The sequence below is a fragment of the Loxodonta africana genome, chromosome 5, assembly GCF_030014295.1.
Source record: "Loxodonta africana isolate mLoxAfr1 chromosome 5, mLoxAfr1.hap2, whole genome shotgun sequence".
NCBI lineage: Eukaryota > Metazoa > Chordata > Mammalia > Proboscidea > Elephantidae > Loxodonta > Loxodonta africana.
In genome coordinates, this window is record NC_087346.1 from 138,292,413 (window position 1) to 138,310,455 (window position 18,043).

Here is an 18,043-nt window from a genome sequence, read left to right on the forward strand (position 1 = left end):
TAAAAACTTTAATTATCTTATCATTGATTTAATTAATGAGGCAGCATAATCTCAGAGAGATTATGCATTTATATGTGTGTATGCTTATAAATCTTACTGATATAAAGAATTTATAGTACATTATTTTACAAAGAAAAAAAAAAAAAGCACTGCTGTTGAGTCAGTTCTGACTCATAGCAGCCCTATAGGATGGAGTAGAATTGCCCCATAGGGTTTCCAAGGCTGTAAATCTTTATGGAAGCAGACTGCCACATCTTTCTCCCGTGGAACGACCAGTGAGTTCAAACTACTAACATTTTGGTTAGCGATCAAGCACTAAACTACTGTGCTACTAAAAAAAAAAAAAAAAAGCCTGTTGCTGTCCAGTCAATTCCAACTCATAGCAACCCTACACAACAGAGTAAACTGCCCCATAGGGTTTCCAAGGCGCGGCTGGTGGATTCGAACTGCCAACATTTTGGTTAGCAGCCAAGCTCTTAACCACCATGCCACCAGGGCTCCTCTGCAACTAGGGCTCCTTATTTTACAAATAATAGTAAAATACACAACATTCTTTACTGTAAATCCCACATAGCCTCTTGTTTCTCATAGAACGCTTTTTTTTTTTTTTTTTTTGCCAAACGCTTTATCGATAGCCAGCTGCTATGGTTGCAACTGACAAATGCGTGCAGTTCTGACATAAATCTTAGTTAATATTTTTGCTTACATTAACAGGTAAGATGAAAGTGAAACAATGGAGATGTATCAGAACTACACTTGTTCACCAATGATATGTTACTTCTTAGCTGAATTAAATAATCATCTTCACACACCGTAAGAATATTCCTCAATGTTTTGTGCTATTTACAATGTAACAACCATAATCATGACACATTTTTAGCTTAATGTACATTATTATCATTTTCTCTATCACTTTCTTAGGTCTACACAACCAACAAAATGATATACCAAAGCTTATTTGTAGTACTTGTCAATTTCTGTGGTGTAAATACTCCCACCATGGCCAATTTCAAGCAACCAGTGTAACATCACTGAAGGTAAAATTAGGAACAGATGCTCAGTAGCTCACCGTTGTATATTATTTCTACTATACTGATTCAGGAAACCCTGGTGGTGTCATGGTTAAGAGCTATGTCTGAAAACCGAAAAGTTGGCAGTTCTAATCCAAATGTAACCACAGTTCAGTCCTCAAACCATTCTTTAAGTGTAACAGCGAAAGGCGCTCCTTGGAAACTCTATGGGGCAGTTCCACTCTGTCCTATAGGGTTGCTATGAGTCGGAATTGACTCAACGGCAATGGGTAATGCATATACTGATTCGAGAAATCTAGATAACTTCAAGGGAATAGATAATAGTAAAATGTGGTAAAATAATTAGGAAGTAATGATGTCTGAGGATTTACTACCTTTGCTTTTAATATAATTTATTTAATTATAAGTTTAAATAATTTACTTTTTAATAATGGATGTGTTAAAAATCAGCTCACAAAATTAGTCAAAATTTAACAATAGGCTTTCATGATCTAGTACAAGCCTCATCACATCACTGATAGATACACCTTGTCTAACATCACACTATTAGTAGGTAGCAAAGCCAAGGTTTGTATCTAGATCTGTCTGATATTAAATTCCAAGTCCTCCCACTGGATCAGGTTGGTCTGAGTAATAATGACTCTGGTCAATGAAGAGTCAATGAGTGCCCAGGCTACTCCATAAAGGCTAAGAAATGCAATACACAATTTATACATCTTAGAAAGTATTCCATATAAAGTGAATAAAACAAGTCCTGACAATTTTAAGATGTTAAGTCTCAGCTACCAGGAAAATTTACTTATGAGGAGTAACTCATCCTCCACTTAAGCTAGTAAGACAAAACATATCTTAACAGTATTGTTTCTATGAGAAGCTAGGTTCTGAATGGAAAATAAATGAATTAATATACAGCGACCAGTACTCGTTAGTACATTAATGTAAGTCTAGCTGAATAAATCATATCAATAACTCATTTGTTCATTAGAAATTTTCTCTAGTAGCAATCATGCTTATATTCTAAAAGTATAACTACTCTTTCTGATGCAATGAGATGACCATTTCCAAGTGGACTGTATACCCTGAGCCATCCTCCTTTTGGAAACAACCAACATTGCTGGATAACATATAGAAAATACTTTTTTATTACATTACTAATCCTGCAGGAAGTTAGATAAGCCAAAAATAAACTGAGAGAGTAACCCAGAGGCTTAAGTGAGTACAGAAGGAAGTGTTTGTCCTAAGATCATCTGCCATGCACCGGTGATCTAAACTTCCGTTTTAATGGGTTCGTGGGACAAGGGGGAAAAGAAACAAAGCCTGAGGCTCCCCCAAAACAGGGAGCCTCAATGGAAACGCTCATATAAAGCTGGCTCTTCAAGGACTACATGGCTTGTGTAAGAATAAACAAGAAACAAACCCTATTCAGAAAGAAACAACAAAGAAACTAGCTGACTCAAATTTCGGTAGAAGTGGGGAATTACTCCTCAGTAAATGTAACCACAGTTCAGTCCTCAAACCATTCATTAAGTGTAACAGCGAAAGGTATAATTAGATGTTCAAGCTCTCAAAAAGTTTCCTCTCCTAAGTCCTTTCTTTGCATATTCCTGGAGGATAAATATCACCATGATAACCAATATCTACCAAAAACCAACATAATAAAAATCATTTATTTTAAGATCAGGACAATGTCAAAGATAACTGCTACTATCAATTCTTTTCGATGTCATATGAGAAGTCCGGTTTTAGTCAGGGGTGCACTGAGACAATAAATAACATAATATCAAATAACCTAACAATTTGTGTTGTTGTTAGGTGCTGTCGAGTCGGTTCCGACTCATAGCGACCCTATGCACAACAGAACGAAACACTGCCCGGTCCTGCACCATGCTTACCATCGTTGTTATGCTTGAGCTCATTGTTGCAGCCACTGTGTCAATCCGCCTCATTGAGGGTCTTCCTCTTTTCCGCTGACCCTGTACTCTGCCAAGCATGATGTCCTTCTCCAGAGACTGATTCCTCCTGATAACATGTCCAAAGTACATAAGATGTAGTCTCACCATCCTTGCTTCTAAGGAGCATTCTGGCCGCACTTCTTCCGAGACAGATTTGTTCGTTCTTTTGGGAGTCCATGGCATATTCAACAGCCTTTGCCAACACCACAATTCAAAGGCGTCAACTATTCTTCGGTCTTCCTTATTCATTGTCCAGCTTTCACATGCACATGCTGTGATTGAAAATACCATGGCTTGGGTCAGGCGCACCTTAGTCTTCAGGGTGACATCTTCACTCTTCAACACTTTGAAGAGGTCCTTTGCAGCAGATTTGCCCAATGTAATGCGTCTTTTGATTTCTTGACTGCTGGTTCCATGGCTGTTGATTGTGGATCCAAGTCAAATGAAATCCTTGACAACTTCAATCTTTTCTCTGTTTATCATGATGTTGCTCATTGGTCCAGTTGTGAGGATTTTTGTTTTCTTTATGTTGAGGTGTAATCCATACTGAAGGCTGTGGTCTTTGATCTTCATCAGTAAGTGCTTCAGGTCCTCTTCACTTTCAGCAAGCAAGGTTGTGTCATCTGCATAACGCAGGCTTGTTAACGAGTCTTCCTCCAATCCTGATGCCCCGTTCTTCTTCATATAGTCCAGCTTCTTGGATTATTTGTGCAGCATACAGGTTAAATACGTATGGTGAAAGAATACAACCTTGACGCACACCTTTCCTGACTTTAAACCAATCAGTATCCCCTTGTTCTGTCTGAACAACTGCCTCTTGATCTATGTAAAGGTTCCTCATGAGCACAATTAAATGTTCTGGAATGCCCATTCTTTGCAGTGTTATGCATAGTTTGTTATGATCCACACAGTCGAATGCCTTTGCATAGTCAATAAAACACAGGTAAACATCCTTCTGGTATTCTCTGCTTTCAGCCAGGATCCATCTGACATCAGCAATGATATCCCTGGTTCCATGTCCTCTTCTGAAACCAGCCTGAATTTTTGGCACTTCCCTGTTGATATACTGCTGCAGCCGCTTTTGAATGATCTTCAGCAAAATTTTGCTTGTGTGTGATATTAACGACATTGTTCCATAATTTCCACATTTGGTTGGATCACCTTTCTTGGGAATAGGCATAAATATGGATCTCTTCCAGTCAGTTGGCCAGGAAGCTGTCTTCCATATTTCTTGGCATAGATGAGTGAGCACCTCCAGCGCTGCATCTGTTTGTTGAAACATCTCAACTGATACTCCATCAATTCCTGAAGCCTTGTTTTTTCCCAATGCCTTCAGAGCAGCTTGGACTTCTTCCTTCAGTACCATCGGTTCCTGATCATATGCCACCTCTTGAAATGGTTGAATATTGACTAATTCTTTTTGGTATAATGACTCTGTGCATTCCTTCCATCTTCTTTTGATGCTTCCTGCATCATTTAATATTTTCCCCATGGAATCCTTCACTATTGCAACTTGAGGCTTGAATTTTTTCTTCAGTTCTTTCAGCTTGATCATATTTACTAACAGTAAGATTGTATATGTAAAAATTCCAAGAATATAAAGAGAAATTCTGAGAATTAGTAAGAGTTAGCTTAGCAAATTTGCTTGATACAGAATAAGGTAGAAAACAAAATGCATTCCTATACACGGTAATAGTTAGAAAATAGAAGATTTATTATAACAAAAATATAAAATAACTAAAAGTATATACAATAAGTGAAGTATAACATCTTTGTTTATTAAATTTGTTGAAAGATAATGAGAGAAATTTTCTTTCATGAAGATCTAAATAAGTGAAGAAATACGGTGTTTATGAATAGAAAATTCCATGTTACCAAGATGTCAAATTTCCTAAAATTGATCTATAGATCCTATGCAATTCCAAACAACCTTAACATTGTTTTTTGAGGAACTTGATAGGTTGATTCTACACGTTATATGAAATAGCATGGGGGCAAGATTAGTTAAGACCTCCGGAGAAAATAATATGAAACATGTCTTAAGAGATACCAAGTTATAGAGTTATTATAAACAAGATAGCATGGTATTGGCACATGACTACATAAATAGAACAACGGAATGTAATAGAAGTCCCAGGATAACACTCATGCATATGTGGAAACCCAATATACAGAACGAGGTGACATTCCAGTCAGTGGAGAAAAGAGGTATTTTCCAATAAACAGTGCTGGTACAAATTCATAGTTTTAACAATGACATTAGATGCCTACCACACAGTATGCACAGAAAACAGGTGGTTTAAATACTTGAATGTAAATAGGAAAACTATAAAACTTTTAGAACATGACACTGAACAGTATTTTTTGTTATCTCAGATTAGGAAATTATATATTTGAAAACACAAAAATCTTAGACCAAGGAGGGAGAATTCATAAATGCAATCACATCAAGTAATTTTCTTCATAAAAAGAAGTCAGTAAGAAAGTAAAAGTACAAGGCATAAACTAGGAGAATATATTTGCAACATATATGACTAATAAAGAATTTTTATTCAGAATATATAAAGAACTCCTACAAATCATTTTTTTAAATTATGACTTCTTCTGCAGCCAAAATGGATTAATAGGGACTAGATTACCCTCCCACATAAAACAACAAAAAACTAAACAAGATATATGGCACAATTAAGTTCAAGACAATTGGGCATCAGGTAACAAAGGACAGTGATCCCGGAGAGACAGGAAACAAATGAGATGAGTCCTACAATTGCCCATGCTATTATCTTGGTGGAGTTTCCAGGCCAAAGCAGAGGGAGGAGGAACTAAGCAAAGCCTGCTGCTTCATGATGGAGGAGTTAAAGCTGAGAATCTAGGGAGACTAAAGGAGCTAGAATTCTCTAGGCAGAGTGCCAGAGAGGACAGAGTTCCACAGACAGAGAAATCCAGAGACTGCAGAAGGACCTACCTGATCATAAAGCAGAATTCTGGTCAATGTATACATGTGAAGAAATTACCCAAGCCTGAGGAAATAATCACCAAAAAACATTAGAAGGCACAGTACTCAGCACTCACATAGAGCCATAAATAGTTCCTATTCCAACCAGTTGCACACAAAAAAATGCATAACTCATGGAGCAGTGGATAAAATAATCAGAGGAGTCTTGCCTCCGTAGTGGGGAATAATAAGCTGCACATCTGGTCCTGCCTAACAAATTTTAAAAGCAAAACTTCAAACTTCAAACATCAAACTTCTTCTAAGTAACTGCATCCCAGAACAAAATTCAAGAATCATAAGAATACTAAAATACCCAAAAGGTAAAATTAACGACATCTTCATTTAATAAAAAATTACCAGGCATGCAAAGAAGCAGAAAAATGTGACTCACAATGAGAAAAAAAATTGAATGATTAAAACTGATGCAAATGTTAGAATTAGAAAACAAGAGCACTTGAACAGTTATATGCCTGCATTCCATATATTCTAAAAGCTAGAGGAAAGATGAACATGTTAGGGAGAGAAATGAAATGTATAATACCACGGATGGGATTAATAGCAGATTAATGTAGCTGCTGTCAATAAGTTGCACACCTGTAAAAAGTTGACCTAGCAAAAGATGTGTGATAGATGTATTTACAAAACTAAAAAAAAAAAACCATTAAGTTGATTCTGACTCATGGCAACCCTACAGGACTGAGTAGAACTGCTCCATAGGGTTTCCTAGGAGTAATTGGTGGATTCAAACTGTCAGCCTTCTGGTTAGCAGACTGAATTCTTAACCACTGCTCCACCATTTATGTATTTACAACAACAATCAGGAGAAAAGAAGAAGAGTAGCTGCAGGGGCTGCTTCTGAAAAACCATAAACCTCATGGGATTTGGCTTCTTTGTTTGGAAGTTTAAGGTCATGGTTTCATGGGACATCCCAGGTAATTGGCCTAATAATGTGTTTAGTGCTTCTGTTCTACCTCTAGTTCATTGTGTAGTGCCTGAGGTTTTAAAAGCTTGTAATTGGCCATCCAAGGCACAATTGGTCTCTATTTGCCTGGTGCAACAGAGGAAGAAGGAGAATCAGGAGTAGGAGGAGGATATGCAATATGTAGCTAATTGCCTCAATGAACAACTGCCTCCTTTGCCATGAGACCAGAAGAACTGGATGGTGCCTGACTACCATTACCGAACATTTTGATCAAAGATTTGACAAAAGAATCCTGATCAAAAGGGGTGAAGATGCAGAACAGAATACAAATTCTCATGAAAACCAGACTTTTTGGAGCCATGGAGTCTGGATGAACCCCTGAAACTATTGCCCTGAGATAATCTTTAAACCTTAAACCAAAAATATCCCCAGAAGTCTTCTTAAAACCAAACAGTAGTTTAGCTTAACAAGTAAAAAATGTCTGCCTTGAGCATTATGCTCTTTTAAGAACTATCTATGTGGGATCAAATTGACAACAGCAACTTAAAAGATTAGATAGGAACCTTAGAGGACAATGAGTTTTTGTTAATGGGGGAGAAACAACTCAGAAAAGAAGGGTGAGAATGATTGCACAACTCAAAGAGCCAATGTCACTGAATTGTACGTGTAGAAACTGTTGAATTGGTGTATGTTTTCCTGTGTATCTTCTCAACAGCAACAAAATAAATAAAAATTTAAAAGAAAGTAAAATGAAGAGTTTTCAAATGCACAAAGGTGAAAGTATTCATGAGCAGCAGATCAAGAAACAAAGAAAGCCCTTCGGGAGAAGGAAATGGATAACAGATGGAAATACGGATCTATGCAAATGAATGAAAATCATAGGAAATGATAACTAGAGGTGTAAATACATGTTCTTTTTCTTATTATTTAAATATCTTTAAAACATAATTGACTATTTAAAGAAAAACAATAGCAATGAAGAGATTATAACATATGAAGACATAAAATGTATGGCAACACTGGCACAAAGGCCAGGAGGGGAGAAATGGAAGCATACTGTTGTAAGGTTCTTATTTTATACATGAAGTGGCACTTGAAGGCAGACTATGACCAGTTAAAGAGATCTACTTTAAACTTAAAGCACACACTAAAATAACAAAGCAGGGAGTTATAGCTAAAAAGCAAGACTGTATAAGGAAATCATAAAAAATAATCAGAAAAGAAGAAGAAAAAGAAAGAAAAGGGAATAAAGGACAGATGGGACATATAGAAAACAAATAGCAAGATGGTAAATTTAAACCCAACCATACCAATAATATTATTAAATGTAAATGGTCTAAACACCCCAATTAAAAGGCAGAGATTATCAGATTGGATAAAAACACAAGAATGAACTATATATAGCCTATAAGAAACCTACATTAAATATGAAAACACAAGAAGGTTAAAAGTGACAGGATGAAAAAGATATACCATATTTTAATAATCAAAGAAACCTAAAGTAGGTATACTAATATCAGACAAAGTAGATTCCAGAACAAAGAATATTCCCAGGTATAAAGTCATTTCATAATATCAAAGGAGTCAAAATGACATAAGAATCCTAAGTGGTTATGCACCCAAAAACAGTGCCTCAAAATACATTAAACAAAAACTAATATAAGTGCAAGAACAGAAAGTTTCACAATTATATTTGGACACTTCTATTAAAAAGCCAGCAAGCATACAGAAAAATTAACAAAAGATGCAAACAGTTCCTTCACAGAAGGGGAAACACAAATGGTTAGTAAACATATTTTTAAATGTACAAGATCCTTAAAAATCTGGAAAATGCAAGTGACATCCACAATGAGATACCATTTTATGCCCACACAGTTGGCACACATTAAAAAGCTGGGCAATACCAAGCATTGGAGAGATTGTCACACAGCAAGAATGCTTAAACAATGCTTGTGGGAAAGTAATATGGAAATATCTATTAAAGTTGAAGAAGCACGTATACCAAAACCCAGCAATTCACATACCACCATATATACTGTCTCCAAAAATGTGAACCAGGAGACATGCATAGCCATGATTGCAAGCAAGAAAACTCTGGAAACAACCCAAATTTCCTTTGTCAAGAGAATGAATAAAGGTCCAGTGGTTAAGAGCTCGGCTGCTAGCCAAAATGTTGGCAGTTTGAATCCACCAACTGCTCCTGGGAAACCCTACTCTGTCCTATAGGGTTGCTATGAGTTGGAATCAACTCAACACCAATGGGTTTGGTTTTGGTTTTACTACAGTCATACAATGAAATCAGGAGTAAGAATGAATACACTGCGTCTGTACACATCAACATGCATAAGTCTTCCAATTAGAATATTGAGAGGGAAAAAGCAACTTATGAAAAAATGCACATTATATACTTGCATAATATCCAAAACACGTGAAACTAAATAATAAATTGTTTAGTGATACATTAACTTACGGTAAAACCATAAAGAAAAGCAAGGAAATGATAAATGCAAAATTCATTTTGTGTACACCTCTGGGCGGATCATTGTTCTTATCGTTAGCTACCGTGAGGTCAGCCCCCAACTATGGCAACTGCACGCACAATGCAGTGAAATGCTGCCTGGTCCTGTACCATCCCCGTGACTGTTTGGGGGTCAGACCACTGGGATTCATAAGGCCTTCATTGGCTGGTTTTCAAAAGTAGCTCACAGGCCTTTCACCAGGCCTTTCTTCCTAGTTCATCTTCATCGGGAATCTCCACTGAAACTGGTTCAACGTCATAAAAACACACAAGCCGCCAATGACAGAAGGGCAGTGGCTGCAGATTAGCTGCACTGGCCAGGAATCAAACCTGGGTCCCCCACATGGAAGGCAAGAATTCTACCACTAAACCACCAATACTGGGCAGAGGGATAGAGAGACAATATTAGAGAGCAGTGCCTGAGGGCTGCCAAGGTCCTGGAAGTGTGGTGAGTATGCGGATTTCTTTAATGATATACATAAGTTATAAATATTATTTTATCTATTACTTATTTAGCAAAACTAATATTAAAATATATTTCATGATTCATAAACCAAAAACTAAACCCACTGCCGTCGAGTCGATTCCGACTCATAGTGATCCTATAAGACAGAATAGAACTGCCCGATAGAGTTTCCAAAGAGTGCCTGGTGTATTCGAACTGCTGACCTCTTGGTTAGTAGCCATAGCACTTAACCACTATGCCACCAGGGTTTCCTTTGTGATTCACGGCAAGGGCCAATTACAGCACATTAGCTCTGTATCAGTCCTATTCCATCAGTTCACATCAACCATTCCATTTTTTTTCTCCTCAATAATCCTAAAACAATATGCTTTATTATTCCTAATTAGAAGGAAACTATGGCTGATACAGATTAAATAACTTTCCTAAGATCACACAGCTAATAATTGCGAATATCAAAACATGATACCAGCCCTTATTGATACCAACAAATTTAACTCCTTTAAGTCGATTACTTACAACTTACATAAGTCTTGGACAAAATGAAATCTTTATGAATTATTTTTAATGTTTCGCTCAACATATATACATTTTATAAGGAATTATTGCATAGCCACTATCCTTTGAACATTGCAGCATCTAGTTGAAAGCAGACAAATTTGTAATTTCATTACGAATTCTACTGTTGTTAGGAGCCGTGGAGTCGATTTCAAATCATAGCGACCCCAGGTGACATAGTAGAACTGCCCCATCAGGTTTCCTAGGCTGTAATCTTTACGGAAGCAGATTGCCATGTCTTTCGTGGAACAGCTTGGTGGGTTGAACCTCCAACCCTTCGATTAGCAATTGAGCACTAAACCATTGTGCCACCAGGGCACCTTAAGAATTGCATTAAGGTCATGTAAAAACGCTACGGGAGAATCAAGAAGCAAGTCCCTAACAGCTGCTTCTGTCACTGGGAGTCAGATAGACTTAGGCAAGAGAAAACATTTTAAAGCTGGTGCTAAAAGATGAATAAGAGGTCTCAGAGTGGAGCCAGTAAGGGAAAGAGCAAGTGTGTAATTCAGTGGCAGTGCTGAGGTTAAACTGAAGAAAGAAAGAAGGCACTAGTGGCCCAAAGACCAGTTAGCAGGTTGTTGCAATATTTTTGGCAAGAAAAAGTAAGATCCTGTACCTTATTTTTTAGTAATTTATAAGAAATAAAAATTGTCTCTGAAATTGTCAACCCATGAGGACATAGAAAGGATGCTGTTGTTGTTGTTGTATAAGAAATAAAAATTGTCATCCCATAAGGACATAGAAAGGATGCCTACAAAAGTATAAAATATTAATATTACCAACAAACCTGAGTATCAATGACTTCCAAGGCTGTAAAATACAACGGGAAGAGCATGGACTTGACAGCCAGTCATACCCAAGTTTAAATCCTGGCTCTATCCCTGACGAACCATCTGACTTCTCTGTTTGGGAAGTGGGAGGCTAGTATCTATTTCATAGAGTTTCAGTAAATTCCAAAAGAGCCAAAGCAAAAGTATGTGGCAGAACGGATGTGCTCAGCAAGTATTTGTTTTTTCCCCTCCTCAACGGAAAGGTCATTTACTACTTTGCACAAAAAGAGACAAGTTTTATTTTTCTTCTCTCTGTAGCCTGCTCCTGACACCAGAGTGCACATGTGAAAAATACTCTAAGTTAGAATATTTGCAGATTTGGTGTCTTGGCTTGTAGTTTCTTGGCTCGCATGACTTGGTCTGTGGGGCCCTTAGGTTTCTGATTTAGAAGCCATCATTATAAATGGTGTTGTGTCAATCTTACTTTTGCCCTTATAATCTCCTTTGAGAGTATCAGTTGCCCTCAAATCAGCTCTGACTCATGGAGGCCCCAGGTGTGTCAGAGAAGAACTGTGCTCCTTTGGGTTTTCTATGGCTAATTTTTTGGAAGTAGATCCCTAGGCCTTTCTTCCAAGGTGCCTATGGGTAGAGCCAACCTTTCAGTTTGCAGCTGAGTTCCTTAACCATCTGAGCCACCCAAGGACTCCCCTTTGAGAATACAGAGACCTATATTGACCTCAACCCTCTGCACAAAGGAAATCATGTCAAGTAAAAAAATAAATAACTGTGTGAGCATGTGCACTCTTCCTTCAAAACCCAAAATGACATCACCACATCTCCGCTTCTCGAAAGTATTCTCTGACTCCCCACCAGAATCACAACCTCCTCTGTTGTACCCACTGTACCAATAGCACATAATGTTAGCGTCTTTTTGAAAATATCTTCGGCGTCCTTTCACTTTGACTTCTGTCAGGGCAGGATCCATGTTTTATTCACTTATCTGTGCCTCTCAGTAGCAAGAGCAGTGTATGGTATGGAAATAGTACATGCTGAGTAGAATGCTTTTTTGCATATTTTTTTTTTAAAGTAGTAATATTGATGGTTTCTGTCTCATTGCTTCACAGGGATGCACAGAAATTATATTCATGCTCCCATGTTTTTGTAAATTCTTTATTTGAGAGGTGAAGTTATTGCTGGGTGCCATTGAGTCGATACTGACTCATTGTGACCCCATGTGACAGAGCAGAACTATCTTATAGTGTTTCCTAGGCTGTAGTCTTTACCGAAGTAGATTGCCAGGTCTTTCTCCCGTGGTTCTGCTTGATGGGTTCAAACCACCAATCTTTCAGTTAGCAGCTGAGGGCTTAAATGTTGAGCCACCAGGGCTTCAAAAAAATGAAAAGTGGTTAAAATCCAAGTAACTGCCGGTATAAGCTATAATCTGGTATGCTTTCAGAAGACAACATGTGTTTATTTTTACAATTAACATCCATTGCATGACTCTGTGTGAAACTTGGAGTTGTGGTGAGCAAAGACTTGCTGACATACAGGCGCTCCTCTGTGCCTGAAGTTAACCCAGAAGGGACAAGAGCCCCAGAGTGACAAGAAAAACCACCATACCACACGGTAACACCGTTCACTACCGTGTCACAGGAGAGCAGAGGGTTCTAGAAGGGCTGTTCAAAGAAAAAAAAGAAGAAACTGATCACGTATCTGATGTACCTGAACATATAGAGAGAAAATTTACATTTCTGGCAGCCAGTTTGGGAATGAATTAGTGAAAGGATCATAGAAAATGAAGCTAGCCACAACAATAGCAAAGATCAGTATTAACTCCAAGGCAAAACAAAAATTGTACAAGAAAAGAAAGGTAATCATAGGGCATTTTGTAGCCAGGCATTCATCATATTTACATAAAACAATGATGGAAAAACTGAATAACAATTTAAACAAAATGTGTTAAATAAGCAAACTGGAAAAATGAAGAAGAAAAAGATTGCCTTGTGATATGACAGTGCAAGCATACTAAAAAAAAAAAAAATCTCATCTTACATAATAGAAAGTCACTATGTTATATTTCCAACTAAAAAATCAAATAATAGCTGTATATCTGTGCTATCCAGAGCCATGGACATAAATACTAGGAGGCTCTAGCTAAAGAGTCAAAAGTCATGGACTCTGGGGAATATAGGAGTCCCTGGGTGGTACAAACGGTTAAGCACTCAGCAGCTAACCAAAAGGCTGGCTGTTTGAACACACTCAGAGGTGCTTTGGAAGAATGGCCTCGCCATCTACTTCCCAAAATGCACAGTGAAAGCCCTATGGAGCATAGTTCTACTCTGAAGCAGAAGGGGTCACCATGTGTCTGGTAGACTCGACTACAACTGGTTACTGGTCTTGGGAACATAAATAAGAAGTGGAATGAGTGAACCACACACAAAAAAAGAAGTTGTAAGACTAGGTCCCAAGCTAATGAGCGCTGATTTGCAGTTGGGAATGGGGAGTTGTATGACACCTCAAGGGGGCATATAAAAATGTGCAAGAATGCTTTTGGAAGTTCCAGTGATTGAGGGTGGTAGTGACATTTAGCTTCAGGACCCGGAATAAGGCCCTGCTGAGTACAGAGCAGCCACATAACAACCAACGGAATTGCCACCCCAAATGTCAATAACACTTCTACTGGGCAACACTGTACTAGATGGAAAGAGGGTTAAAGAAACATTTAATAAGGGGGAAAAAGGTAGAAGTGTTGGAAAGGGGGGGGGGAGAAACAATAGCATTACAAATACAAAATAATATGGCAGAAAAATGTTTAAATATATTAGTAATATAAATATATTATGAATATTATTAAAATGTTTAAATATATTATAAATATGTTTAAAATATTCCTGTTTGAACAAAGGTTAAGAGGAAAAAGATTTACAATATAATACTAATAAAAGTAAAGAAGGTTTTGCAATTTCAGGAGTAGGAAGAGGAAATGCAATGTGTGGCTAATTTCCTCCATGAATAACTGCTCCGTTGCCAGGAGACCAGAAGAGCTGGATGGTGCCCGGCTACCATTACTGAACATTTTGATCAATGATTCTATAAAATAATCCTATTAAAAGGGAGAAAATGCAGACCAGAATATCAAATTCTCATGGAATCCAGAATTTCTAGCACCATGGAGGCTGGATAAACCACCAAAATTATTGACCTGAGATAACCTTCAAACCTTAAACCTCAAGCCAGAAATATCCCCTGAAATCTTTTTAAAGGCAAGCAGTAGTTTAGCTTAGCCAGTAAAGAATGCCTGCCTTGAGTATCATGCTCTTTAAGATCTGTCTATATGGGATCAAACTGACAACAGCAACTCAAAAGATTAGACAGGAACCTTAGGGGGCAGAGAGTTTATGCTAATGGGAGAGGAACAATTCAGAAAAAGAGGGTGCGAATGGCTGAACACCTTACAGAATGTCATGCAGAAACTGTTGAATTGGTGTATAATTTGCTGGTGTGTGTATATTCTCAACAACAAAAACACATTATAAAAAATAATAGAAGATGAATACATGGAGAGCATTTAAAAGGGACAAATAGTAATATTATAATACAAATAAGAGTTACAATACATCAAAACTATATAATAATCATAAATTATCCTGAAAACTATATAATAATCATGAACTACTGTATTTTTACACAATAATGCATGCGTCTATGTTTGCTTGCCAACTGTTCCTTCCCCCCACGAGGTATATTCGTAAGTGAGCTGTACTAATTTTTTTTAGAGCAACATGTAAAAGAATTTGGCATAGCAAGTGCTTACAAAAATACTTCAAGGTGGGGAGGAGCAGTTGGCAAACAAATGTAGAAGGCACACATTATTTGTGTAAAAATACAATATTAAGCATCTCATAACTTAGTTTTTAAATATACAGGAAAAAACAGCCATAAATGCAGGGATATATTGAAAACTCCACAAACACGGTAAGAGACTTTAAAAGACCTCAGAAATTTACAACGAAAGAGAGAATTTGATTAACTTAGTTTATAAGCTTATTCTTTATGGCATACACACACACATACATATATATACACATGCATATATGCAACAGGGTTGAGTTTTTTGGTTTATATATGATACGTACATAAATGAAGAGAAAGAGAGACAAAGATTGGTACTTAACAAAAAAATTATTTTCAAACACCTTTGAAATATTCACAAATATTAGAATTTATGCAGGCTACATTTCTATGACAACTAAATAAAAAGAAAAAGGAAAGAAAGGAAGAAAAAAGGGAGGGAGGAAGGAGCAAACCCACACACGACTTTTTCCAGTCTAAACACTTGGAATTATTTTGTAATTCTAACTAAATCTTGCATTAAACAGAAAATAAAAGCAAGATTATTTTTAAGGGAACATGTGTTACTAAAATTATCTTAAGAAAAGAAAGAAAATCTTAATATAAAAAAAACTTTTAATGCCGCTTAAAGCTTCAAAACAGACTCTCTTTTAAATTGAGCAGAGTTCAGCATGCAGATTTTTAGAAAATTCTATTTTGGAAACCTCATTAGAGTATGGCTATGTATTACATTGTTTCTGCTAGATCACTGTGTTTATATAGAGGCAGTACATCTCTACCACCAACTCAGTATTTCCAGAATCTTCACAACCAGGAATGGTCCTGGATCAAATAACACCACTCAAGATTTCTCTGCTAAGAAAAAAAATTCCGCAGTCCTTCTGACACCAGGATGTTTAGGACTTGAGAAGTTAATTACATTCAAAGGCTGAAAGACTCTAGCTCTTTGTTGTTTTTATCTCATTATGGAACTAAGAATAACAATTGGAATGAGTTGGAATTCAGTTTGGCCACTACTTTCAACTATTTCTTGAAATGAGAAAATTCTACATAGTTACCAACATAACTACCCAAATTTCTCTCACATATTTTGAAAGCAATGGCTAGATGGAGTAACCATTCATCTGCCTTTACCCCTTCCATCTACTCAGAACATATACACACACACAATAATATACCTTATTTGCATACACACATAGACACACACACAGACACACTTCATTGCTTTTGTAGACAGAGTTCTTATCAAACCATAACAGCAACTTTCTCTAATATAAATTATCATTAATACTGATTAAATTGAAATAAGTATTTACTGAGTTCAAGAATTAACTGTTACTCATAAGCTAAGTAACTGGTGGCCTAGCAGATTCAAAGAAGTGTAGACTAGATGGCTAAATAACTTCAGTCATTTATTCACTCATTTATTCTTTGGTGCTTCTATTTAACAATATTTAAATAGGACTCTGTAAATGAAACTTTGAAAATTCAGGGGTTTAATTGAGATAAACACAACGCTAGGGTGAATAATATTTGTGATAGTTAAGATTGTGTGTCAACTTGGCTGGTCCATGATTGTCAGTGTTTTGGCAGTTGTATAATGTAATCACTTCCCTGTTCAAATTTGATATGTGATCACCCCCATGATGGAATCTGCCGAGTGGTACCAGCGGAGGTGGGACCTGTTGTGCCTCACCGCCCCCTCAGCCTTCACCTTTCTGCCTTCTGCCACCTACTTCTTTCCTGCTCGCCTTGCAAATGTTGTTGGCTTGTTCTGGATCTTGTCTGTTTCTTGTCTGACCTCTGGTTCTTGGGACTTGAGCTAGCGGCTTACCTGTCCATCTTTGGATTTGCCGATCTTCATAGCCTACAAGGAAGAGTCCTGCTCCCCAACCTGCCCATCTTGGGTTCGCCAGCCCCTGCAGCTAAGTGACTCAGGAGAAACTTTGCGGTCTTGCCTGCTGACCTTAGGGATTCCTCGACCGTCACAGCCTGGGAGTGGGAGCCCTGCTCTCCAACCTGTTCATCTTGGGTTCACTAGCTTCTGCAGCTCTGTAAATTAGGAAAGAACTCTATCCTGATCCAAGGTCTTGGGACATTCCAACCTCTACAATCACATGAGCTGTTTCCTTGATATAAATCTCTCTCTGTATATTTATACGCATTACTGGTTTAGCTTCTCTAGAGAATCCACCCTAAGACAATACTAAATATTTAACCTACAAACATGGATATAACCGATATGACACACACATAACAGATGAAAAATGGAAATCTCTACAACATGACAATAAAAATGGTATTTTGGTGCCAGATCAAGTTGCAAAAATTCAAAGGCATTATCTCCAAAACCAGTGTCACAACTCTGGAATCATCCACACCAAGGGTGTAAATGCGTTGAGAGAGTGGAGATTAATGAGAATTTTCAAGAGTCATTTTTTTGAAGAGAGCTTTCTGTCTGATGTGAGCACCATGCCTCAAAGAGGGTGCGGGAAGACTTGTCCACCTTTAACTTCATCCTAAAAGAGCGTACTTAAATGAACTGCTCAGAGGCATGATATGTGTTTCCTTCAGTTGTTGTTGCTGTTCGTTGCCATACAGTCAAATCTCGACTCATGGCAACCCCACGCATAATAGAATGAAATGCTGCCAGGCCCTACACCATCCCCATGCTTGGTTGAGGATTGGACCATTGTAATTCATACAGCTTTCATTGGCTGATTTTTAGAAGTAGATTGCCAGATGTTTCTAGTCCCTTCAGTTAGAAGAATATAATGAATTGGAGTCTTGTCTTCCACTCAGTGAATCTACAGCATAAGAGAGAGGACAAGGATAAAAAGGAAAACTGTACCTGGGGTGGGATCATCCTGCAATCTTGGAGACTGACTGTGAAAACAATGCAAGAACATTTCCCATGGACCATCAATGTAGTCACAGGAAAGGGGGCAAGCATGGCGAGTGTTTAGATCCTATCCACTAAGA

The 18,043-nt window shown here is 37.5% G+C and overlaps 1 pseudogene; it reads right to left on the minus strand.

Annotated features, from left to right (window-relative positions):
• Positions 1–18,043, minus strand: part of LOC100664259 (cytosolic beta-glucosidase-like) — a 139,370-nt pseudogene that overhangs the window by 111,614 nt on the left and 9,713 nt on the right.